The sequence below is a fragment of the Neofelis nebulosa genome, chromosome 12, assembly GCF_028018385.1.
Source record: "Neofelis nebulosa isolate mNeoNeb1 chromosome 12, mNeoNeb1.pri, whole genome shotgun sequence".
NCBI lineage: Eukaryota > Metazoa > Chordata > Mammalia > Carnivora > Felidae > Neofelis > Neofelis nebulosa.
The window spans coordinates 2965017-2989449 of NC_080793.1; the positions used below are offsets into that span (position 1 = coordinate 2965017).

Consider the following 24433-nt stretch of genomic DNA (forward strand, 5'->3'; position numbering starts at 1 on the left):
GCCACCCAGTGAAAGGGTGCCCCGGGGACACGGAGTGGCTGGAGTGTGGCTCTGTCTGCTAGTGTGGGGGAAATGGATCGTGGGATCTTTTTGATAGTCTGGGACATGGCTGGAATGAGCGGTGATGCTTCCGTGTGTTCCCATGGACAGACCCTGGTCACCCGCCACCCGAGGGTCCTCTCCTTCACGGCGGTCCCCACAGGAGGCTGCGTGTCGCTTCTGAGAGGCCACCCTGGTGCCCCACCCCCGGCCTGGGCCAAGAGTGAGCTCTTTTCCCCGTCGGGGCTGAAGTGGCAGACTCTGTCCAGCCCGGCCGGGGTGTCCTTGCCCGGTGAGGATCCCGGCTCAATGAGCCGCAAGCCGGCCGAGAGGCCCGTCAGACTGTCAGCGGCCACAGTCTTCAGGCAGGAGGTGGGCAAGGGTGCGGGGTGTAGTTGAGGTGAGGGACGGGACTTGGGCAAAAGCGTCTCCGCTAACCTGGGCTGGGGTGGAGCTTTTGGGAAGGCTTCCTGGAAGAAGCGACAGTCTATAGGTCCAGACGAGGGAGCAGCCTATGCAGAGGCCTGTGCAGAGAGGAGTCCTGGGTGTGTGCAGGGAGGTCAAGAGCTGAGGCCTGGCAGGTCTCAGGGGCCCCGTATGAAGTCTGGACTTGATCCTGCGGGAATCGTGGAAGCGTTGTGTGCGGGAACCAGACGGTCCAGTCGCAGAGAATTCTCCAGGAATCCCGGGATCTGGCTTTCCAGGCTTCTGTTTGGGTGTGGTTCCAGCAGAGAAGAGCTGCCTTGGGCCCTCCCTCCCCCGCTCTCCTGGGCCTGGTCATCAGTCAGCCCCTTCAGCCCTGGCGGAGACAGGCTGTTCCTGGGGTGGGCCTGGGCCAGGGCTGGGGTCTCCGCGAGGTGGCGCGGCCGCCTTGGGAGTGTTGGCAGGTCTGAGCCTGGCCTGTGTGTGAGAACGTGCTGCTCAGGCGGCGGGGTGGGGGTGGGGGGAGCGGAAGCCCTGCGATGGGCGGCCCTGGGCTCAGGGGAGGGGTGGGGGTCCCAGGACAGGAGAAGGGAGGTGCAGGTGGAGCCCTCGTGGGCCAAGCCTCCCCCGACCCCCGCCATGACAGTGGGGCCCGTTCTGTTCAGGGGGCATTTACTGAGCACGCCTGGGTACGGGAGAAGCTTGGGGAAGGCCCAGGAAGAGTTCGGGTCTGCAGCCAGAGAGTCGGGGGGCCGGGCGGGGGCTGGGTGAGGAGCAAGGTGCAGAAGTGGCCATGGAGAGCTGTCCCGGGCCATCGTAGGTGAGAGCGAGGGGGCAAGTGTTCCTTTGGGTTGGGCTCTGGGGGGGGGGGGGGGGTCCCTGCTCCATCTGAGGGCACCTTAGGGCCAGATTTGAAAGCCACTGGTCTCACTCTGCAGCTGGGGAAACTGAGGCCCAGCAGGGGACACCCAAGGCCATGCAGACCCTGACGAGGGCGTGTCGGGTTCAGAGGCTTTGACGGGGCGCCCTTGGGCCTCTTGTGTTTTGGAGCGCGGCCCTGAGATAATTACGCGGCAGTAATGAGCTAATTAGTCATGGCGGTTGCCCTCTCCCAGCCCCCCAGCCCCTCATTCTCGCCTCAGGGGACGCTGGAGTGTGGCTCTGTCTGCTAGAGGTGCTGGGCCACTGAGGGTGGGACCCCCGGGGAGGTAGCTAACCCCCTCTCCCCATCAGTGGGCCTGGATTGGTTTTTCCTGGCCTGGATGAAGACGGCTCACTGAGTCCGCTGAATACAGAGAATCGTTTGTGGCCCGAATCCCAGGAGAGGGCTGGGTGGGTGTGGCATCGGGGTCCAGGACAAGGCAGGGTTGAGCCCTGGTGGGAGCAGCTGGCAGGCTGCACCCCCGCTCTCACTGGGGTGTGGAAGGTCCTGTGGCAGCTCTTGGTGCCCTGGCCCGGGCCCCAGGCCGCCTCCCGTCTGTTTCCCTCTCGGGCAGGGCAGCCTGGAAGGGGCCCTGGACGGGCCCGGCCCGTGCAGGGAAGGGGCTCGTGCAGCCCGGCTTCCTCATCGCCCCACCAAAGGGCGGCAGAAGGTTCTGGAGCTGCCCGGGGCCCCAAGGCGGGCAAGGGGGCGGGGAGCCAGGCAGGGCAGTGGTGCAGTGACGTCATTCCCAGGGCTCAGTGCCGCTGCAGGCTGCACACGGCAGGCCGGTTTCCTCTCGGCCACTTCGGAGGAGGCCTTTCCCTGAGGCCCTGCTTTCACCGCGCCTTGCCTGGGGGCGGCCCGGGATCCCCGGGAGCCGCGGGGCGCTGGGCCGGCGCCGTACTCGCTGCACACTCGCCTGTTGTCAGGGGTGGGGGCAGAGCGGGCAGGAAGCAGCTGTTCTTTCCCGCTGCCACCCCTGCTGGTCGCGGGATGGTGCCCGGTGGCCCTGCACCAGCCTCGGGCGCGAATGTGGCCCCTCTGAGCCCGCTTCCTTTCCCCGGTGTGGGTGCCCACGCCCCTGCAGGTGCCGCTGCCACCGTGGCTCACGGCTCGGGTGTGGGGAAGCTTCATTAGCGACGGAGGAACCTGCTCGGGCGTCGGGCAGGCGGCGCTTTGGCCGCCGGGCCTGCCTCGTGTGGGGCCAGACCTGGGATCTGAGGCCGCTGGCTGGGGTCTCACCACCCAGGCCCTGGGGGGCAGTGTGAGCAGGGGCTGCCCCCAGCAGGGCCACGGCCTGGGACCTCCATCCGGGCTGAGGTGGGGCAGGCCCCAGTGGGCGCTGGGTGCTCAGGAAGGCAGGGCCCGCTGGGACCGCGATCTGCGGCAGGGGAGGCTGCGGGGAGGGGGTCCCTTCGCCAGTGGCTGTCAGAGCCCCAGCTGAGCCCTGTCTTTCTGGTCTGGGGTCCGGGAGCCCCCTCCGGGTGGTCTTGGAATCCAGGAAGGCTGGCAAGTTTTCTGGGGTGCCTCTAGCCGGAGGAGCCCCCACACCGTGCCTGGCTTGGGCCCCCCACTGCCTTTCGTAAGCTCCTCCTCTCCCCGGCTCTCGCCAGGTCTTATCTGATGGCAGAGAGCGGGCCTTTTGGTGTCAGACTTGACTTTCCCACGTGCCCTGCCATCTGACTCATCACGTTAACGCAGTAACCGTTTTGCTGATTTATCGGCTAATGATTCTGGAACTTTCTCTGGGTCAGGCACCTGGTCTCAGAGCCAGAGGGGAACTCAGAGATCCTGTTCTCATTTCACAGATGGGGAAACTGAGGCCTCCCTCCAGGCGGGTGGCTGTCTCTGTGCTGTTCCCCCCCCACCCCCTCCCACCCCCCCCCACCCCCCCGGACACCACCCTGGGTCCCATGACCAGCTCGAGCTGAGGGCCTACTGCGTGCAGAGGCTCATCTGAGGACCTGCCCCACTGTCCCGTGCATCCCACCGCATCCTTCTCTCCCTAAATGTCCCCGTGTGGCGTCCATGCTCCATCCAGCCCCGGTCCCTCCGGTGGGGGGTGCGGGCTGTCTGGGGCTGGGACACAGTGTCGGGCGGGTGCAGGTGACAGATAGGGCTGCAGGCATGGAGGTGCTGGGGCTCCCGGAGACGAACGCCTCTAACACAATTCATCAGGGACTGTTTGCTGCTGGTGGTCACACGGTCATTCGTTGGTAACGAGCTTTGTGGCACCGTAATTTGTGCCTCTTAATTGCCAAGCAAGCACCTAATGGCTCTGGAGGTTCCTTGTTTGGGAACAGGCTTGTGGCTCTCAGGGCTGCCTTCCTTCCGCCCAAGTGACCAGGTGGTGGTAGAAGCTTCCAGAACAAGAGCTCAGAGCCTGGGCACCTTGGGTGTCCTCCTGGTCTAACCCGGGCTGGAGATTCCCCTGCCAGTCTGCAGACTGGGGACAACAGTGTCCCCTGCAGCGAGCACCCTGGGGAGCCGGGATGCTCCCACAGCCTTGCTGGGCGGGCGTCTTGGCTCCTGTAGGGACAGCCCCGCAGTGCAGCCATTGAACTTGGCCCGCTCCCAGCCCTGAGCTCGCCCCTGGCTGGCACCGCCTCTCCTGGCCTTTGTCCCACTTCCCGTGTGGGTTGGGAGGGGACGCGGCTCCGGTCGGATGGCGAGCGGTGCTTGTCCAGGCTGCGGTGGTGCCGCCCCGCCTGCCTTCTGTGGGTCCCCGTGGTCCTTGGGCTAACCTGCATCCCTGGCCCCTGCCCCGCCTGGAGCCTCAGCCCAGGTGCACGCGTCCCGCAGCCTGGACCAGCCCCACAGGGGGCTCTGCTGGATGGGGCATCTCCTGGACCCCTTCCCAAGTCGGGGTCCCCGTCGGATGCTCCCACAGCCCCCAGCATCTCTCCCTTGTGCCCCAAGCTCCATGGCTTTGGTGGCTTGTCCCCACCTGGCTGTGAGCCCCAAGGGGGCAGGAGCCACGCCAGGCTGGGCACAGGGGCCCCTGCGGCCAGTCCCTCTGAGCAGGAGAGGCAAGAGGCCCCTCCGGAGTGAGACTTGGGGTCTGTGTGGGAGCCGGGCCCACCACCACTTTCTGTGTGGCCCTTGCTGGCCGTAGCTGAGCCAGGCCACGGGACCTCACCTCGCTCTCACCGCCCACCCGAGCCCGTGCCCTGCCTCCCTCCCACACCCCTTTCTTCCTGCCCAGGCTCTGCTGACACTGTTATACCACCAGGAGCCCCTCCCTCCCACCCGCCTCCCCTCCTGGCGGTGCCGGGTGCTCGTTTCTGCAGCGCTCCGCCTGGGGACACAGACCCAGCCGGGGGGCACCATGTCTGGTGATGGGTGTAACCCGAGTGTGATGGCTGCGGGCCAGTGGGGCGGCAGGACCTCGTGGCTCTCCGTCCCCACACATCCAGCCACGGCCGGCCTGCTTCCGAGGCGTCCCCTTCCCTGCGGAGCCCACGGGGCCGTCCGCCCACCCCTTCCCTGCCAGGAGGGGAGGGGTGGAAAGCGTCCATTTAGAGGATCCGCTGATTTCGCCGCTCACCGGTTTCCCGTCTGAGCGCCCATCCCTGGGGGGCTCGGGGTGGACCCGGCATGCAGGCTCTCTACCGAGTGCTGGCCCGCTTCTCACCCCTCACCCCTGCGGGGGCTCCCGTGTCTGCGTGGCTGTTTGCTGCCGTCTGGGTTCTGTGACTTTCTGCCACCATCTCCAGGAAGGCCCCAGGTGGTGCCCGCGGCCACAGGGCCGTGTGAAGCTGCGGCGAGGACGCCGCCAGGAGCCGGGCATCCCGAGCCGGGCCGGGTACTGAGTGCACGTCGGCGCTCGGCTAATGCGGTGGCACGGCTGCCCGTCTGCCTGGGCGCGGTCGGCGTGGCCCCTGGGTCCTCGGGACGGCCCCGCGCTGCCCCTTGCTGACGCGGACGCGGACGCTGAGGGCGCCCGGTCGGGAGGGCGCGCTGGGCCTCCTCACGTCCAGGGCGGCGCCTGCTTTCCGGCGCACGCGGGTTCGGGCCGCAGACTCTGGAGTGAGCCTCGGGCTCCCTACGTTCTGTAATCCCCACTCGTTTTAGGACTGGTGTTGTGACTGATCTTTCTTTCCCTCCAAATGTCAAGCTGAATTAAGGCCTCTTCTCACTGAGCTGAGCTTCCAAGGTTCACGGCGTCTTGTCTGAGGTGCAGGTGCTCAGGGACAGGGTGTAGGAGCCGTGGGGCGGGACCTCATGGGCCCCGGGAGGGGCAGAAGGTCAGGTGAGCGTCCGACGTGCGGGGGCCTGGAACCCCAGTGGGGACAGGCCAGGTGATCTGCTAAGAGGATCCAGGATGGGCCTTTGCTGACACTAATGACAGAAGCCCCTTTCGGGTACCTGCCTGTTACGGGCACTGTCCCCGCTCGGGTCGCAACAGCCTAACGGGGCAGTTTACAGTTTGGAAGCTGAGGCCCCGACGGGTCGGACTGGGATTCTCACTGGGGCCTTGCCCTGCTCGCCTGGCCTTGGCCTCCTCTGGGACTTCTGGGTGGCTTCCTGCTGGAGGTGACCTGGGCCGGGGTCAGGGAGGTGGTGGCGGTGGGCCCTGAGTGCCCGAGGCGGAGCTGGCCTCCTGGCCCCGGCTGGAGAGCGTTATGGATGAGGACGTCCGTCCCCTCTCGCTGCTTCCCCTGCCTCTCAGAGGAGAGCAGGCAGGCCGGAGAGAGCTGTGCCCTGTGCCCGGGCACCCTGTGTGAGGGGCCAGTCCTGCAGTGTCTGGGGGGGGGGGGTGGTTCCTATGGTGAAGGCTGTGCGGGTTCGGGTGGGGAACGGAGCTGGGGTCAGGGTGCAGGTTGCGCCCCAGGCCTCGGGGAAAGCATCCATGCATGCCGTCTCACAGGGTCCTCCCGAGAACCCCCTTTAAAGACGAAGAGGTGGAGACTCAGGGCCACAGCCCAGTAGCCCACCAGCAGCTGGCCAGAAGGCCCTCTGCCCACCTGTTCTTTGCTTTGGGGGCAGTGGTACCTGGGCGGGTGAGCCAGAGAGGTAGCACCCGGAGCATCAGCCATCCCAGCCTCGGGGACACTTCGGCAGGTGCACCTGCTCCGAGAAGAGCAGCTGTACCGCGCGTTCCGAGAGAGCTGACCGTTCGTGGCTCATCCGGGGTCTTACACACACCGGCCTCAGCCTGGATGGGGCGCTCTGGGGCCGTGTGTGGCCAGGCCCCCTGCTCCACCCTCTTCTGCTGTTGCTAGCTGGACGAGGCCAGTGCCAGGCCCCGGGGTTTGTGCCGTGTGTGGACCGGGCTCTTACTGACCCTCAGTGCACCTGGGATGGGACAGTTGGTTTGCCCTTAGTGGCTGCAGACCCTGGCTAGGCGTGGCTGTGAGGGGCCAGGCAGACTCAAGTAGGGGCACTTGGAAGGAAAGGAAGATGTGTCAGGCAGGAAGAATCCCCCCACCCCGTCATCCTGCCCAGCTCAGGCCTGATTTGGGGAAAGAGTCCCGTGTGGGGTGGGGCTGGCCAGGGAGGTACTTGCAAATGCTCAGCAATGAAGCTGGGTCCTCTGTGGGGGGTGGATTGGGGGTCAGGGGTCAGGTGAGTGACCTCTAGGAGCAGTATTCTGTCCTGGCTGGAGCCTCAAGACCACGGGATTTTGCTGGCACCCCCTCCTTCCTGGAGGGGTTGGGTGGGCACCTCCTCAGCATCTCGGGCCGGCCCCCGGGTGCTTCAGCAGCAGCCCGGGAGAGGTGCCCCTGCCGGGCACAGACGGGAGACTGAGGCTCGGAGACGCGGGGGCCGCAGCGGAGGGGCCGCGGTCCCGGGGTGGGGGGTGTCTCTGCTCCCGTCCCGCCTGGGTGGTCTCGGGCGCGCACGCGTGGGGCGGGGCAGCGGCCTGTGCTCTCCCACCCTCCCGGGTCCACGGGCCTGGGCGCGGGCTCAGGAATCCCACATTATCTCAGGCCGCTCCCCTCTCGCACCACCGGCCACATCTGGATCGCGTTACCTCGGGGTGTCGGCGGCACAGCGGCCGGCCGCAGCGGGCTCCCGGGGGCAGCGGAAGCGGCCCCCTCCCCAGCACCGGCCACGGCTGCCCCCCCCCCCCCCCCCCCGCCCCCATGCCCCGGGCCCCTCTGGACGGGAGAGGCCGGCCTGGGGCCAGTGTGGTCGTGGGAGGGCGGGGACAACCGTCCCTCCCCAGGGGGTGTGCCCCCCTCCCCGCCCATGAGGAGCCGGGTGGGGCTGGAGAGGGTCTCTGTTGGCCTGGTCTTCCAGTTTCGGGGGAGTAGCGCCTGGAAATCCAGCCTCAGGGTGTGAAGGGCCCCGGAGAGACTGTCCCCGCGACAGCTGCGACGACGTGGGCGTGCGGGGAACTGAGCCCCAGAGAGGTGGATCCCTCCCTTGAGGCCGAGCAGTGCCCCGGCGGGCCCTGCGGGGCTGTGGACGCCGTGCGCCCTGGAGGGTCAGCCGGGGCGGCGGCCTTGGGCCTTGGTGGGCGGGCGGTGCAGAGCGGGACCCGGCCGCCTGGAGACCGGGTGTGAACCCAGGCGGGCTCTTAGCCCCCTGCCAGGCCGTCGGGGCCTTTGGGGTGTGTCCTGGGCGTGGAGCCTGCCTTCATGCTGCCTCCCAGGCCTTCACTTGCCCCCCCTGGGCAGTGGGCGTGTGTGGGCGCACACACCCGCCCAGGGGCACAGCGGGTGGAGGGCTTCGAGGGGCGACGCCGTGCCGGCTTCTCCCTCACCAGGCGCCACCCCAGGACCTGCCCAGCCCGGTTCTGGCAGCCCCGCTCAGCCAGCACTTTTCGCTGACCCGGCAGGAACTGCTAATTAAGCTAATAGTTCCCAGAGCTCCCTGACATCGGTTGATGGTATCGGCCTTGCGGGAGACTCTGTGATAAGACGCTCTCTGCCTGCTTGGCGTAATTTGTCATTAAACAAACACCGCTTGGCTCGCTCTGGAGCCACCTCTCCCCTCCTCGGAGAGGCCGCCTGTGTGGTTGTACTCCAGGCCTGGGCTGCCCCGCGAGGGCACCCCGCTTCTGCGACGCCCGGGAGCCTGGCTGCAGCGGGTATGGATCTGGGGGCGGGGGGGAGGTCTCCCCAGCCCCTGGGGACTCTTCCCAGTGTCTGAGGGGTGAAGCGGGGGGCTTCCCCAGCCCCATCCTGGGGAATAGCAGCCAGCAGAAGATGAACAGCAGGGCGGTGGTCCCCGTAAAGCTACACCTCGTCGTGGACCTAGTCTGAGCAGGCCCCTGTCCCTGCAGCGGCCTCCTCCCAGTGAAGGAGGGAGGGAGGCCACACGCCTGGGTGTGTGGCCCTACCTGCTCCCAGCTCTTGCTCCCTCGCTGCCCGGTGCCCCCACAGGCTCCTCGAAGGGCTGCTCAGGGCTTGACGGGGGCGTGGCCAGGCCTCCTTCCAGAAAGAAGGGCAGCGGTCCCAGGGCTCCGATGAGGGTGCCCCTGTGGGCCTGGGGGCTCCCTCCCAGCGCCGGTCACCCCCTGCCAGGGGGCCTCCCTGTGCTCTGATGCGGTATAGATGCTCCCTGTGGAGTGAAAAGGCCCAGGCAGCAGAAGGTTCCGGAAAGTTGGCTGTCTTGCCTCTCGAGAGAGAGCGGGTGTGCTGTTCTGTGGGTGGTGCACACGTGTGTGTGTGCACGTGTGGCTGTGGGGGTTGGTGGCCGCCACACCTCTGAGGGCCTTTTGGGCCCTGCTGTCCCCACGAGCTCCCCACCCAGGGCCCCCTTCCCCGCACGTGCTGCCTGGGCTTGGGAGTCATGGGCCTGGTCCACGGTTCCCCCAGGGGCGGCTGGGTGACCTTAGCGCGTTCCCCCCGGGCCAGGCGGGCCTCCGACCCCACGCTGCCCCACCGCCTCCTGCAGCCTTATGGCCTGGAGGCGGCAAGGGGGGTCGGGGAGGCCGAATCGGGAGACCCCTCCTCCCAGCTCAAGGCCCCATCTAACCCGGAAGCTTGCACGCAAACACATGGGTGTGCACGCACGCACGCACACGCACACGTACGCTTGCACGGGGACCCCGACTCGCGTGGGCCGGTGTGAGGAGCAGGTGGCAGCCTCGGCTGGGCGTGTGGCGGGGGGCGCCTGACTGCCTGACTCCCCGGATCTGGCCTCGGTCTCCTGATGTGGGGACAGGAAGGAGGCCCGCCCGTCCTCACCAGCGGATGCCTTCAGGGGCCTCAGGGGGCCGTGTGGGCTGATGGTTTGGATGTCCTCGGACCTGAGCTTGAACCCTGGCTCCACTGCCGCCTGGCAGAGCCTGCTCTCCCCCCACAGGCTCCCCTCTGGCCGGCTGCTCCCCTGCCCTGAGCGCCGGGCTGCCTTCGGCCCCACCGGCCCCTCCTGTTCCCGGTTCTCCGTGAAGCCCTTCCGGGTCCCCAGAACCACACCGGGCCTCCCTGCCCCTCGACCCCTAATTCCCTCCTTTGCGTGCTGGTTCACCCTCTGTCTCCCGCAGTGGGCTTTCTGCCGTGTCCCCACATCTGGTGTGGAAGGCAGGCCGGTCACCCCTCATTTGGAGTTCTGTGTCTCTCTGTTGGTGCGGCCTGGCTGTGCTGAGCCCTTGGGGATTTCAGGGAGCCAGTTGCAGCTTGGCAGCCCCAGTCATCCTTCTTCGTCACCCTAAGCTGTCCCCGGCAGTCGTCTGTGCTTTGTGTGGGACGCAGGGGTGGGGGCGCCCAGACAGACATGTGGCCCCTTGGAGGCTGCAGGGTGGGCGGGGCCGGCGGAGGCAGGCTCTGGGGGCTGGGGGGGGGGGGTTGGAGGGAGGGACGCTCCTGGGCCAGCCCTGCTAGGAGAGGACACGGCCAAGAGGGGAGGTGGTGGAGGGTGTACCGCAGTCACGGAGGGAGGCGGTGGCCAGCCCGGGGTCCGCTCTGCTAGCTCATTCGGGATGCGATGCGTACCAGGGGCCTGGGGCAAGGCCACGTCCAGCTGAATGGTGGGTGGTGGTGCCGGGAACCTTAGCCCCCGAGCTGGAGATGCAGCTGGGGGGGGGAGTTGGTTGCAGCTGGGGCCCCTGGGCCGGCTCTGGGGTCAGCAGGTGGCAGGACCCTAGGCCGGTAGCAGGCGGTCCCCGCTCCCCAGGGATTTACCCCTAAAGCTGATCTGCTTTCCCACCCGACCCCCACCCCAACCACATTTTTGCCCTCCAGCTGGCCCCATGGAGGCAGCTGGGTGTGGGTCAGAGTGGGGCCCCTGCCGGCCCGCTCCTGTAGGTATGTCCTTGGGGGAGTCCCTTGCCCTCGCGGGGCCTCAGTGTCCTCCTCTGTGGGGCGGGACCTCCCTGAGAGTTCAGTGGGACCGTTTTCCTGGAGCACGGGCCCCACTCTCATTTTGCTTATAACTCAGCAAAGCGGTATAGGCCGCAAGCAGGCCCTGGGCTGGGCTGTGCAGAGGGGCGCGTGTTCGCTCAACTTGACTGGCCGCCGTGTCAGCTGAGATGGCCTGGCGAGGTCTGGGCTGGCGGGGTGCCCCGAGGCCCCGACCTCGCCCCGGCAGGCCCGCAGGGGACTCCTGTCGCTGTTTCACAGCCGTGGCTCACAGGCCTGGGACAGAGCCTGGTGGCTGATGCTAGGCCTGGTGCCCCCTGGCTCACTGGGCCTGCAGCCCGGCGCAGGGCTGTGGCAAACCGGCTTTGGGGGTGGCCTCTGCACCTTTGAAATGACCCAACCCTTGTGTCCGCGAGTCCCTGAGGACAAAGGATGTCACCCAAGTTGGGGGACGGTGAGGGGAGGGGGCCGAGAGCGCTGTGCCCGAGGCCAGCATCCCCCCTGCGTGGCACGGCGTGGCAGGCAGGTGGCCTGACAGGACGGCAATGGCCCTTCCCGGGTGCCTGCGTGTTGAAACCAGTCGCTGACGTGGCCCGCGGTGTTGAAATAAGCGCTCACGGGTTTCCCAACATCCTGCCAGCCCGTCACAGGACCCGGTGTCGGGAGCCTGGTGCAGCCTGCGCCTCCCTGTCCGGGGTGCCCGGCTCCCCGCTTCCTCCCCGAGGAGACAAGGAGAGGCCGCCCGGGGCTCTGGCAGCGCTCGTGGCATCAGGAGGGCGGGACATTACTCCGGGCCCACGTAGTCCTTGTGACCTGCCCATCTTCCATAGATCACTGGGCTTTGGACTGGGGGAAGGGGCAGGATTTGAACCCAGAGCTTGGAGCCTGTGCTGCTGTGGCCTGCAGGGCAGGGAGGAGAAGGGAAGGGAAGGGAAAGGAAAGGAGGAGCGGAGGCAGCCCGAGGACATCTCTCCAGCCTGGTGGGCGTGCACCAGTCAGGTAGCCGATGGTGCAGCCGAGGGTCCTGGCCCCTGCGCCCCCTGGGGACTGGCCTGGCCGAGCGTGGGCCCCTTTCTGGGCCGACCTCCTGTTGAGGAGATGGTGGAGAGTGGGGGCCCTGGAGCAGGGCCTGGTGCCTGGGACCGCCCTGCAAGAGGGCAGACAGCGGCCGCGATGGCTGTGGTGACTGGTCACCCCCTGTGCTCCAGGCCCTTGACTTTGGGGGGATCGGGGAGCCTTCCCATAACCCCTAGGGTTTGCATGCTCGTGCTTGGTGTTTAGGGGGGAAATGGGGCTTCGAGAGCCCAAGTGAGCGGCTGAGGTCACACCGCCAGTGGGCAGGAAACCCCGCCCACCCTGCCGGACGGTGAAGGCCACCCTCCCTGGGGTTCTTCTGGGTCAGACCGGGAGGACACGGTATGGTGGGAGAGTGTGATCTCGGGGGCACACCCCAGCTCTGCCCTTCTGAGGTGGGCCACCTCGGGCGAGTGGCCCAGGGTCCCCACGGGGACTCTGCCAACCCGGGCACAGAGTTGGTTGAGAACACTTCCAAGGTCTGGCTCTCTGGGTGTAGGCGAGCAGGACAGGGCCTCGCAGGACAACGAGGCCCCTGCTGCGGGGACGGAGGGGCCCGGGCTTCTGGGAACCTGTGGTCAGGCCTCACCCTGGCTGTGGCGTCTGACTGTCGCTCGTCAGCAGGGGAGGGGCGCTGGAGACTGGTCTCTTATGGAGGAGGAAGCAGGTGCCCAGAGACGATGATGGGCTGGGTCTGGGCCACACAGCGAGGCAACCGCCAAGCCTGGGGCCGTGGAGAAGGGGGTGTCGGGAGACCTGGGCTCTGGTAAGGTGGGAGTCCCTGTGGTTGGGGTGGGGAGGATGTGGGTGACACTTGGGCTGGGACTGCCGTGGTGGGAAGGCCCGGAGTGGCTCCTGGTTATTGAGCACCTGCTGTGCGCCAGGGCCGCGCTCAGCCACCCCGCTTCCGTCCTGAACTGTGTTCCAGATGAGAACGTCCTAGCCCAGGGGGGTGACGTCGTTCCCTGTGGCTTATGGCCAGGAGGGGGTAGGACTGGACTTGGGGCCTGGTCTCAATGCCTCCTGCTAGCAGGGGTCCCTGCATCTGTCTGCCGGCCTCCCTGGGGTTGTGGCAGGGGTGTCTGTCCCGTTTGCACAGAGTGCAGGGGTTGGTTTGGAGGGGAACATAGGAATCTACTGTGTTATAGCTGGAGGAAGGCGAGTGGTTCCTCTTACAGGAAGCCTTCCTTGATGTCTGCTCTCAGATAAGAGTACCTTTTCTCTGTGGGCTCCTGGAAGGGTCTCCGTGTGAGTCTGGACTACGCGTCCCGGGGCAGGGCCCGGCCTTGTTTATCTGCCTATTCCTAGCACGGGTGTCAGTGGGGAGCAGGTGTCTCATTGGCGGGCACTCCGTGATATGTGAAGGGAGCAGAAGCCTTTCTGAGGACAGGGGCTCTGAGACCAGTGGGGTTGAGTCAGATGCCTGCGGCCCCACCTGGCCACGAGTCATGTGGCCAGGAGTGGAGCCCCGGTCTGCTGGCTGTGGGCCGCTGGCCGCTCTCCACCTGTGTTCACCGTCTGTGGGGACGGATGAGGAAAGGCCAGTTTTGTGGCCCCTCGTCTCCTCCGCTTGCGTCCTAGTCCCTTTTCTTCATACGTGATGGCCTCTCTTTGCAGAAGAGGAAATAAAAACTCAGAGGGGCTGTTTAACTGCTGGGGGTTGCACAGCTTGTCGGTGCTTTGGGATCTCTTTAAAACTTGCTGCTTGCTTGGCTGGTTCTTGGTGAATCCTGCATTCTGCCCTGGCTCGTTCCTACCTCTCTCACCACCACCCTGTCCACGTATTTGTAAGACTTCATGGGGGACCTCTGCGCGCCAGGCCCCAGGGATGCCTGATGGACCAGTTGGGGCTCCTACCCTCAGGAGCCCCCAGACCTTAGCAGCCTCAGACAAGCCAGCAGGGGGGCCCTCTCAGGGGTATGTGGTAGAGGGGGTCCCTGCTCTGGCTAAGAGGATCATAAGGGCGTCCTGGAGGAGGTGTTGTTTAAATTGGGTTGGAGAGAGCCAGGAGACACGTAGAGGGAATTTCGGCCCAGGGAACACCCTGTCCAAGCCTAGAGGCCAGAGAGCTGGCGTGTTCCTGGAAGTGACCTGGTTCCCAAGGCTGGGGGAGGAGAGTGGGCAGGCCCAGACAGCACGAGCAAGAGGAGGGCGGGGGGCGGGGGGGGGGTGGTGGCCGCTGTGGCCGTGGTCGGCCCGGGTACCACAGGAAACCTTCCTGCTTCCAGAATTGGAGCGGCTCCTGGGTGCTCAGCTGGTGCGGTCTGGGTCTGGGAGGTGGGGCGGGGTGGGGCGGGGGGGAGGGTTCTCCTCGTGGGCCTTGGCCCTTTCTGGAGCTCTGGGGCATGCTGGGGGGAGCTGGCCCTGGACAGCTGGCAGAGGGCCCCCCCCCCCCCCCCCCACCGCGGGCCCCGGCCCAGAGTAAACCCCGGTTCACGTCTGGGTCAGCCCAGGCAGGGACCATTCGGATGGGCTGGCGTTCGAGTTTGCCGAGTGGCCTCTCCTCCTGACGGCCGAGGACCACGGGCCGGGGGAGGCGAGTGGGCGGGGGTCCGGGCAGGGAGCTCCCAGGGCTTCTTCCAACTCACCTGGGGGCGGGGTTGGAGGGGCTCCTGGGTGGGTGGAGTTTTGGGGGAAAATCAAATCTGTGTTGGTGTGGAGGGGCTTTAGGTCGGGGGTTTGTGCCAGGGGCCGGCTGACAGGGGGATGCTGAGATTCTATACAGCACTTCCCCCCCCGCCCCCCCAAACCCCACACCAACCACCCTGTGACTCTGTTACCAAAGCCAAAGCGAAAAGCAGCCACCGCGTCCCCCCCACCGCCAAGGTTAGTGCCGCGGGCGTCTTGCTTGGGGTCGGCCTCTTTCTCGAGCGCAGATAGATCGTGGCATATCCCGGTGTTTACATTTGAAACAAAAACGGAGTCCAGATTTTTGGTTTCTGTCAAAGTTGGGAGGTTCCATAGAAGCGGCCTGCCCTCTTTTGGGGGAGGAAGGAGACCTGGCCTTTTGGTAGGACTCATGGACAGTGGAGGACAGGACCAGGGTGCTCCTGGAGAGGACCCAGGACCCTGGGGGTCCCGTGCTGGTCGCTGCCCTCCCGCTTCCCCGAGGGCCTCGCCCGGGGTTGGGGTTTCCAGGGGCTACCGGACCCCCAGCAGGGTGTGCCTGTGGGGCGTGTGCGTGTGCTCATGCCTATCTAGGCCTCACTGCCCTGCCTCAGTCGTCTCCACCCACCCGTGAGGGCACAGGCTCCCGCCAGCACCCCTCACGTCAGCGCCCCTGCTGCCCGCTCTGCTGTGTCTCCTAACACGGCTGTCTCCTGCCCCCCCCCCACCCCCCGCCCCTTTGCCCGGGCAGCCTTGATCTCATAGTGTGGCCCATACTGACCAGCTGTGTGGCCTTGGGTAGGTTGAACTTTGTGTGACGGAGCCTCGCTCTCTGTGTCTGTAAAAAGATGGTGATGCCCGTAGAGCGTTCGAAAGACCTCAATGAGGCGCACGTTCCAAAGCGTCCAGTGCGGGGTCCTGTGCATCAGGGATAATCCGGGGACTCTGGCACCCCTCCGGCTGGCATTTACAGGAGCCGTTGGGGCACCTGGCAGGGGCGTTTTTGCCATCTGAGGGTACAGGGGCTTTCGGGAAGGACCTGGCCAGCATCCTGCACCTGAGACCAACGAGCCATCTGGGCTCTGAGGGGCGGTAGGTTTCACGTTGTCTGTGGGGTTCAAGAGAGGCCAGAAGCCGCAGTGAGGGCCAAGGGCCCTGGAGTTTCTGGGCCTGTGGAGGGCTGGAGTGGCTGCGGGCTGCCCTCACTTCGCCGTGGCTGGCCTGGAGGGTGGGCTGGCCTGAGTTCACCTCCAGGCCGAGCGTGGTCTGTGCGTCCTGGGCCCACACCCTCCCTTCCTCCCTGGCACACTCTCGGCTGCTGTCCCTGGCTGGGGCCGGCGGGTCCTGCTGGGGGCCCTGAGACCCCCGGCCTGGAGGTGAGCCTAGTGAGGGGCCGGCACTGGAGAGCAGGGGCCCCGGCCAGTCTTGGTTAGCGTCTGGGACCTGGTGGGGGGCGGAACCCTAGGCTTGTTGCTTCTGAGCTGTGGGACCGGGGGCCCTCCCTCTGTTCCCGGGATATCAGGCCACCGACGGGCTGGGCCGGTACCCCCCGGTCACCCTGTGCCGTCCCCTAGCGCAGGGGTGGTGGCCCGAGTTCCTGATCACCTGACCAAGGGGCTCGCTCCGGGGCAGGGTCCCCGTTGTGCAGCCCCCGTGGGCAGCCGGCCCCTTGCTTCGAGGCCCAATGTGCTCACCATGAACACTGCACATCCATCCCACTTGCGTGTGGCTCTGGGGACCTCTCGGCCTGGGGACCCCACACGGCCCCCACCAACCCCATCACCTCTGTCCTGGCAGCTGTCGCTCTGTGTCTCTGTCTCTTCTTGGACCTCACGTCAAAGGCCTCTTGAGGTGTCTGTCCTTACTGAAGCCCTTGCCTGTGCGGTGTGGTGTGTGAGTGTCCTTGGTGCTGGAGGCAGGACTGTGCCTGGTGAGGCCCGCCCTGTGCCGGCCTGGTGGCCCCGGGGTCTGGGCACCGCCGCCTTCTCCGCCATGGCCGCGGGCTGCACGCTGGGTGTCTGTTTTGGTGGGGGGGGGGGGTGCGGGGGAGCCTGCCCCCAGTGTCGTCACCGTGGGTCGAAGCAGGGTCTTGCGTGGCCTGGTCCACATGTGCCGTCTCCCCCTGGTTGGATCTTGCCCTGTTCTCCCGGAGATCTAGAGTTTTTGTTCACGGCTTCTGCTCTCTCCTTTCTGCTCCCGTGTGTGTGTGTGTGTGTGTGTGTGTGTGTGTGTGTGTTCATTGGTCGCAGCCTCACTGGGGAGGCGATGGGGCACTGAGCAAGGCCCCAGGGGGCCTGGGGAAATGCAGGGGTGGCAGGGCCAGTGTGGGGCTGCCGATAGCATGGCCTGGCCGACTGCCTTTGGGGATTAGGGGCGCCCTCAGCAGGAAGCTGGGATTCCGGCAGGGCCAGGGCAGGGAGAGAGTGCGGGCGAGGGCCTGAGCTCCCGGGGGTGCCTGGCCACCGCGAGTGTGAAGGTTATGCACAGGGCCCTGCACCGGGACCCTGGCCCCACACCTTCCTCTGCTTTAATACTACCCCCCCACCCCCACCCCAGGCGGGTTGCACCCTCCTGTCTCAAGGTGGAGCGGAAGTGATAGTCTGCCCTGGGGGGACCGTGGCCTGGAGAGAACTGAGGATACTTGCTGGTTTGTTTGCTTGCAGCCAGACTCTGGGGCGCGTTGTTCCCTGTCCCCTGGTGCTGTCCGCTGGGAGGGCGGTAGATGCCAGCCAGACCGTGGCAGTGCCCCGGGTCAGGTGGAGGTGGCGGTCCCCCCCACCTCCCCATCCAGCGCCAGCTCAGGGCCGAGGTTCACCAGCCAGGGAGAGGGGGGCCCCTGACCCCCAGGTGGTGCACTGCCCTGCGGCTCTCCTCAGAGTCAGGGTTTGCTGAGGGAGGCTTGTTCTCTGCACGCCGAGGGCTCCGGATCCCAGAGGTGCCCTGGCCTGACCGTGCGTCCGTCTGTCTCCAGCCGTCACCGGAGGTCCTGCACGCAGGCGGCCGTCCTGGCCCCTGGCCACGTGCTGCCTGTGTGAGTCCCTCAAGCTGAGCGGAGGGTGGGAGCAGGGCTGCCCTTGGCTGTGACTTTGTTTTGTTTCCTCGAGTCAGATTGTCCTACTCCATCCTGTGCCCGGAAGAGAGGCCCGCTTCTGTCCTTGGGCGGGGCTGTGAGCCCCTCTCCTTCCCTCCCCGGGGGGTGCGGGTGGGGCAGGGCCTGCTGCCAGGGCTCACCACCCGGTCAGTGGCTCTCCTGCTGGCGCAGCTCCTGGGGCCTGGGGCCAGGCTCCTGGCCCCCTCCTGTCTCACCGGCCCAGGGGGGTCGTAGGTGTGCAGTAGGACTGGATGCCTGGCTGATCCCTGTCCTGTTTGTCCTTGGCCGTATTCTTTCCCGTACCTTCTCCTTTTCTTCTCCTTCAGTCCCTGGCCCCGTTCACCCGCACTAAGTGAGGCCCCTTAGATCTTCCTCCAAGGTCTCTGCCCACTTCCCGTGGGCTCCCCAAGGGTGAAGTCGGGGCCATCTCAGGACACCTTTGTGACCCATGCACGGGAGACCTGGGTGGCCGGCACTCTGTGCTCCTGGAGGCATCCCGGGACGGGGACTCCCTTGTTCTCTGGCCATCTGTAGGGACGGCCTCGGGGGGCCTGTGGTCAGGAGGGGCCGCAGTGGCCCCCCACCTTTGGGGTGGTGAGTCAGGGTGATGGGCATTGCTGTCGGTGGCCCTTGTGTGTCAGAGGCCAGCTCTGGCCCTTTGAGCCAAGATGTGGCTGCCCGCTTGGGGGTGTTCCCATGTGCCCCTGACTGCTGGCCGGGCTTTGCTCTCCTGTCTCTTGCCCCTTCTAAGCATCCCTCGTTCCCAGGAGGTGACGGGACACCCCTGATGGACAGCTGACACCTTGGCCTGGCCTGAGCGGAAACTCCATGTGGGGGTGGGGCCTGTAGATCTGCTTGGCCCCTAGATTGAAGCCTGGCCTCCTGTGGGGGGAGGCAGTGGCCCCTGTGCCTGGACTTGGAGGGTCTGGGACCCTCCCTGCTCGGTCGGCCTGCTGGCCTCTGGGTCGGGTGAGTCAAGGAGGCGGTGACCCCATCTGAGTTCTAGGCCCTTTCGTGGAGGCCCTTGGGCCTTCGGGCTTTCGGGATCGGGCCTCCAGCCCTGTAGGGGCTGCGTTTCCTGAGCCACTTGCCCGAACACGACCTTCCCGCGTCCCTCCTGGGAGCCCCTCCGTGACACGGTGCTTGGCCGGCCCCACAGCGTTGGGGACACCCAGTTCCCGGGCCCTCCTGCCATCTGCCAGCATCGAGTCTGGACAGGTGTGTGTGCAGAGGGCGGCCGCCTGTGTTGGGGGCCAGGCGGCGTTCCAGCCCCGTGAGTCACGCTGATCCTAGGAGCGGGGGTGGCAGGGGCCAGGCTGTGGGGTAACGTGCTAAGACGTGCCGCTGACCTGGCATGGGGGAGTAGGGGGAGCGGGTGTGTGGGGGCCTGCGCGTGGCCTCCCTCTCAGAGACCCCGCCTCCCACCAGGCTGTGCGGTGGGAGGTGGGGGGCTCTCTTGTGGGCCGGGGAGGCCGGGCAGTTGGTTGTGAGAAGTTGGTGCCTCCCGGGTCGGTGCCGCCCAAGGAGCAGAGGCTGCTTCGCACCCACCTTACGATTGGGCAGCAAGCCCATGGGGCAGGGAGGAGGGAAGGCAGGAAGGCGGAAAACATGGAGTCTGGCCCCTGGGTCGGGTGGGCCAGCGTCCTTGGTTGTGCAGGGGGCAGGTATGGCAGTGCGGTGGGCCTGAAGGGTGGGCCTCCTGGGCCTGTGCCCCACGGCTACCAGCCCTGTGCTGCCCCACTCCTGTTCCTGGGCCGGGCAGGGATAAAACTGGCCAGGTAGCCTCACCTTCTGCCAATCCCTTGCACCTGGTTCTGGGGGCCAGGGGCCAGAAGAGGCCCTCTGCGGGGCTCAGGGCCACCAGTCCTGGGATCGGGGGCCTTGGAGCGGCAGGTCCCAAGGTAGACTGTAGCCACAGCTTGTGCTGAAGGCCCTCTTTGCTGCAGAAACAGCAGAGCCCCTGAAGGGCGGGCCGGAAGGCTCGTGCTCCCCCACTGTGGGGAGGGGTACAGACTGGTAAGGGCCTGAGCCTGGCAGAACCTCTTGCCAGCTCTGTGACCTGGGCACAGCTTTTCAGGAAAGAGCCCCAGACCTTCGGAGGGCCATCCGGGTACCTCTGTGAAGGGCAGACGTAGGCTGGGCTGGTTGAGGGAGGTCCTGGAGGGGAGGGGGGCAGCTGGAGCAGATCTGAGGCTCAGAGGTTTTCGAGAGGTAGATGGCTGGGAGTGGTGACCAGAGGGCCGAGCTTGGGCTAGGGGCGGGGGTGGGAGAGGACCAGCCTGGGCTGTTGGGCTCAGACCTAAGCCGGCGACCACAGGGTAGGAGTTGGTGCTCTGAGAGGGTTTTGGGGCTGAGGCTCTGTCCCAGCCATTTACTCTGTCTGGCAGGGGCGGGGGGGGGGGGGGCTTCCTGGAGGAGGTGTTCCTGGCAGGAAGACCCACAGTGAATGATTGTGCCTGCTCAGAGGGCCAGGGCTGGGGCTAGGAGGGGCCCATGGGCATACTGACTGGAGAGGGCTGGGGGGCTAGGCCCCCGTGGCCCCTCTGAGAGAGGGAGGTGGGCTGGCCCTGGTGCGGGTGATGGACGGGAGACCCCAGGGTGAATTTGAGGTTTCCAAGCTGATGGTCAGCGGTCTTCAACCGCCCTGGTCAGGGCTTTGAGGGGTGGCTCCCTGCCTTGAGGGGGTCCTCCGTGGGGGCTGTTTGGGCACAGCTGTCCCGGACCCTCCCCGGGCATGTCCTCACCCCCCCGGCCCCGGGGGAATGGGGGAGGCCAGCTGGCCTCTGCGGCAGCCCCCGCCCCTGGCAGCACGGGAGCGAGTGGCTGCGGTGGGGTTGGGACCTCCTGCCCAGCCCTCGCCCTTCTCGCCGCTCCCTCACGGCCGCCGCGTGTGGAGAGGAAGGAAGCTGAGGTCCGGTATGCTGTTCACGGGGCACCCGGGCCGGGAGGGCGCGGGGCCCGGGGCGGGCGGCGGGGGCTGCAGGGGCCCGGGGCCTGGTGCTGGGGCCTGGTGCTAGGGTGGATCTGGCCCGCTGGTGGGAGGGGGAGGCTGGGCCGCGGGCCTGAGTGGGCAGAAGGCCTCTGGGCCGCCATCTTGGACGTGGCCGCACTGGCCGGGCGGACCGGAGGCAGGGGACTGGCTAAGAAGGGGCCCTGCGCCCGGGAGGAACAGTGGGGTCTGCGGCCTTGAGGGGCGCTGGGGGATGGGAGGAGCCTTTCAGGTCCCGCCAACCCCCTCTGGTTACAGACAGGGAAGCTGAGGCCGGCAGGGGGTGTCCCCATGGTTCCGGGGTGGGGTGGGGTGGGGGAGCTCTGATCTGGGGTGTCTCCTGGTTTCTGTGCTGCGAATGCTTCCGCGGCTGACCTCAAGCCACGGACGATGTCTCACGTCGCGAAACGCCTACCGGGAGGAGATGCGCACCCACTGGGCGGCACCCCCACCCCCACCCCTGCCGCTTTTCTGTCCGCCCCCCAGACTCCCGGTTCTGCTTAGCACCTACCACATTCCTGGCATTTGCTGACTGTTTGAGTGCCTTTGGATGGGCCCACTCAAGGCGGGGTCTGGTGGGGGAGAGCCCCGGGGGCTGTGCTGGTAGGACTCTGGGGCCACATGACCCACATGGATGTTGCTCGTGTGCGTATGTTGGGAGGGGGTGGGTGGCGGCTGGCCTCCCCAGGTGTCCGCACATGGGCGGGCCGCGGTGGGGACTGGTGACCAGGGGGCTGGTCTCACAGGGACTGCCCTGCCCTGGGAGCGTAGGCCTGCTGGTCAGGCCACAGGCAGCTGAGGACGATCTGGGGGACGCAGTGGACCACCAGCCACAGCTCGGTTGCCATGTTGCCTCTCCTGGGCTGGGCTTGTGGTGCCGGTTCCAGGCAGGGCCTCGCCGCACCTGTCCATCGGGTGATCTTACGCAGGTGTGGACCCGGGCCCTGAACCAGGCGGACGGGCGCTGGGGGGTGCGACCAGGAGTGAATGAGGGATCGCGGCCAACCTGGAGGGCGGACAGCAGCAGCCTGGGTCTTGTGTGTGGCCAGAGTCTTGCTAAAGTCAGGCTGCTGCAGAGGTGGCTTGTGTCACTGTCATGAAAACGACACGTGCGTCGCAAACCAAACGCAAACCGAAAAGAAGTGCAGGAAGTGACGTGCCATTTCCCGCCGTGGGTGTGGGAGTCCCAGGCCCCTCCAGTCTGCAGTGCGACTTCTGGGGCCTTCCCCCCGGATCCTGGAACCCCAGCTTGGGCAGATACTCATGGGGGGCTTGAGCGTGACGTGGGTCCCTGGTGACGTGACAGGATTGGCTTGGAGGATGTGACGGGCCGTGGGGACGCGAGCGCTGGGGGGAGCCTGCCTTGGGGGTGGGCCAGGCGTCGGGAGTCCGGTGGGCGCCCCGTGGGCAGGGGCCTGCCCCAGTCCCACGGCCGGCTGGCTTTCCGGCAGAGGGCGCTGGCGTGGTCTGGGGGCCGCCTGGGCCCCTGCCATCTGGGCAGGGCAGCCCCGCGTGGATAGACCTGGTTGGGCCTCAGGCTCCTCGCCTGGCGGGGGGCCTGTGGGGCCGAAGTCTGCGTGCTGAGGTCCCCCTGGCCCCACTCCCAACGCCGGCCCCGAACCGTGGGCTGATGGGCCCCGGGACGCATTCTGTGGCCTGAAAGAGGGGCCGGGGGCCGTGAAGCCTTCCTGAAGACCCTCTCCCCTCAGAGGCTGAGTTCCTGTGGCCCCCGGAGGCGGGGTCCACCCAGACCGGCTCAGGCCCTGCTTCCCTGGCTGTGGGGCTCCTCGTTGCTCCCCCACGCCCCCCTCCGCGCCCCCCGCCCTGGCTGGGACTCAGTCCCGCAAGAGGAAGACTCCCAGGGCTCAGTGCCCAGTGTCTCCTGCTGGGGTGCAGGAGGACGGCATGCAGGTCGGTCAGGACAGGCACGGTCGGTCAGGACAGGCACGGTCCGTCAGGACGAAGGAGCCCCCCCCCCCCTGCCCCCCCCCCCCCGGGCGGCTGGCACCACGTGGGCAAGCGCGCCCCATCCTCACGGCGTGCAGCCGGGGAAGGGGGCTTGGCCGGGTCAGCCGGCAGCTGGCCGGCAGGGGAGCCGGTGGGGCTCTGGTCCGCCTGCGTCGGGGCCTTGCCCCGGCCCCCGGCCCCATCTGCAGGCTCAGATTGAGGAAACGAGGCTGGGGTCCGTGTCCTCTTCCAAGAAGTGCCGGTTTCGGCCGATGGGAGCTGCCTGTGGTCACAGGTGTCTGGGTGAGGGTGGTGGGCCGGGCGGGCCCTGGGAAAGGGGAACTCGCCCGCTGGGCCAGCGTGAGCGCCACTGGCTCCTGAGGCTCGCAGCTGCCTTGCAGAGACGCCGGTCCTCCCGGGCCTCCTTCCCCACCCAAGCTCCCGCCGCTCGTGTGCCGCCACACTGCACCGCCAGAGGCCGTGGGACCCCGAGCCAGCGGGCCGGGGGCTGATGGGGCCGCCCCCGTGGTGGGACCTGTCGCCCACGCTCGCTATGAGGCTGCACCTCCTGGCCTCTCTTTCGGGAGGGGGCCTGGCCTGGCGGGCAGGGGACCGCAGGTGGCCGGCAGGTGAGGGCCGGGCCGGGCGGGCGGGCCTGGGGGCAACCCGGCCTGGGAGGGTGCCGGTGTCTTGCCTGTGGGGTGTGGGGCTCAGCTCGTGGGACGTCTGCCTGGGGGCCCAGGTGAGGGCATCTTGCTCCCTCCCGATTCTGACCAGCATCCCTGGCTGCCTCTCAGCTCCTCGTGCTTTACATGCGCAAACAGAGGAGACTCATCTGAGGTCCCGTGGGCACGGCCGTGACTGGGGTCCTCTGGTCTGCAGACCCGATGGCCTCGGGCTCGGACTCCGGGTTTCTGGCCTGCCCCCAATACGTGCGCGCTGGACTCCGGGGAGGGCGGCCAGCTCTGGGGAGGGCGCCTCGGGGTCTGGCTCACTCCCCTTTTGCACATGAGATGGGGACCGTGGGACGGGTCTAACTGGAGGCGGGGGTGGGGTGGGGCGTGTGGATTCCCGGTGGCCTGAGTGCGGGGTACGTGGGGAGGAGGCCCGTGGGGGTGGCTGGTAGCCCTTCTCTGCTGAGGAGTGAGAGGCTGGAGCCCCAGCCGCTCCCAGTCGAGCCCCTCGTGGTGACGGGGGTGCACCTCTGGCCTTCCCGGCTCGCTCCGTGTGTCTCTTCGGCTCGCTGTGAGGATGCCTGTGTCTTGATCCCTCACCTGTGCCAGGATCTGTATAGGCTGCCGACTTACCTTCCTAGACGTCCCTGGGAGGACACCGTCTTCTGTGCCCAGGCTCAGGGGAAACTGAGGCTGGGGCATGCGGTGACTTGTCCAGGGCCACATAGGGGCTCGCGAGGGGCTCAAACAGACCTGGGCGGCTGGGGGTGGAGCTCGGACCACCTTGCTCCTGCAGCCCTTTTCTTAAGTTTATTTACTCAGAGGGTGTGTGGGGGAGGGGCAGAGAGAGGGAGGGTGAGAGAGAATCCCAAGCCGGCTCCACACTGTCAGCACAGAGCCCGACGGGGGGCTCGAACTCACGAACTGTGAGATCGTGACCTGAGCCCAAGTCAAGAGTCGGACGCTCAGCTGACTGAGCCGCCCAAGCGCCCTTCTCCTCCAGCCCTTTTATTAAAGTCCTTTGGCGGTTTGTGGGCGTTTAGCCCATAACGTCTCAGGCTCCTGCTTGCGTCTCTGTGTCCAGAGCCGTGGCCTGGCCCGTGGTGTGCCGTGTGGACAGTGCTGGGCGCCGGGCAAGACGGTCTCTGGGAACCATGGGTTTTGGGCCTGGCACCCAAGTTAGAACATTGCCGCTGGGCAATGTGGGACAGGCGAGCCCGTCCCACTTGGCTGGGTGGCTCTCAGCTGGAAAGTGGTAGGCGGGTGTGAGATGTGCGAGCGGGGCGTTGTGGGTGCAGCCCACGTGTGCGTGGCAAGGGGTCCTCGTGGGCATTTGGTGACTGGGCCGGGCTTTCTAAGTGTCCCGCGGGGCCTGCTGACCGTCTCCCCTGCGGACGGCTCGGGGACATCGCT

General features: G+C 67.0%; 1 protein-coding gene across 3 annotated transcripts in view; it reads left to right on the forward strand.

Moving 5' to 3' along the window:
* Positions 1-24433, forward strand: part of RXRA (retinoid X receptor alpha) — a 95830-nt gene that overhangs the window by 31512 nt on the left and 39885 nt on the right. The window contains exon 1 of one of the 3 annotated variants that reach the window (XM_058693632.1): positions 12350-12478. The exons of the other annotated variants lie outside the window; for them this stretch is intronic. The gene's annotated coding sequence lies outside the window, so the exon portion shown is untranslated. Of the gene's footprint in view, positions 1-12349; positions 12479-24433 lie in introns of those variants that run through there. 3 annotated transcript variants of the gene reach the window in all.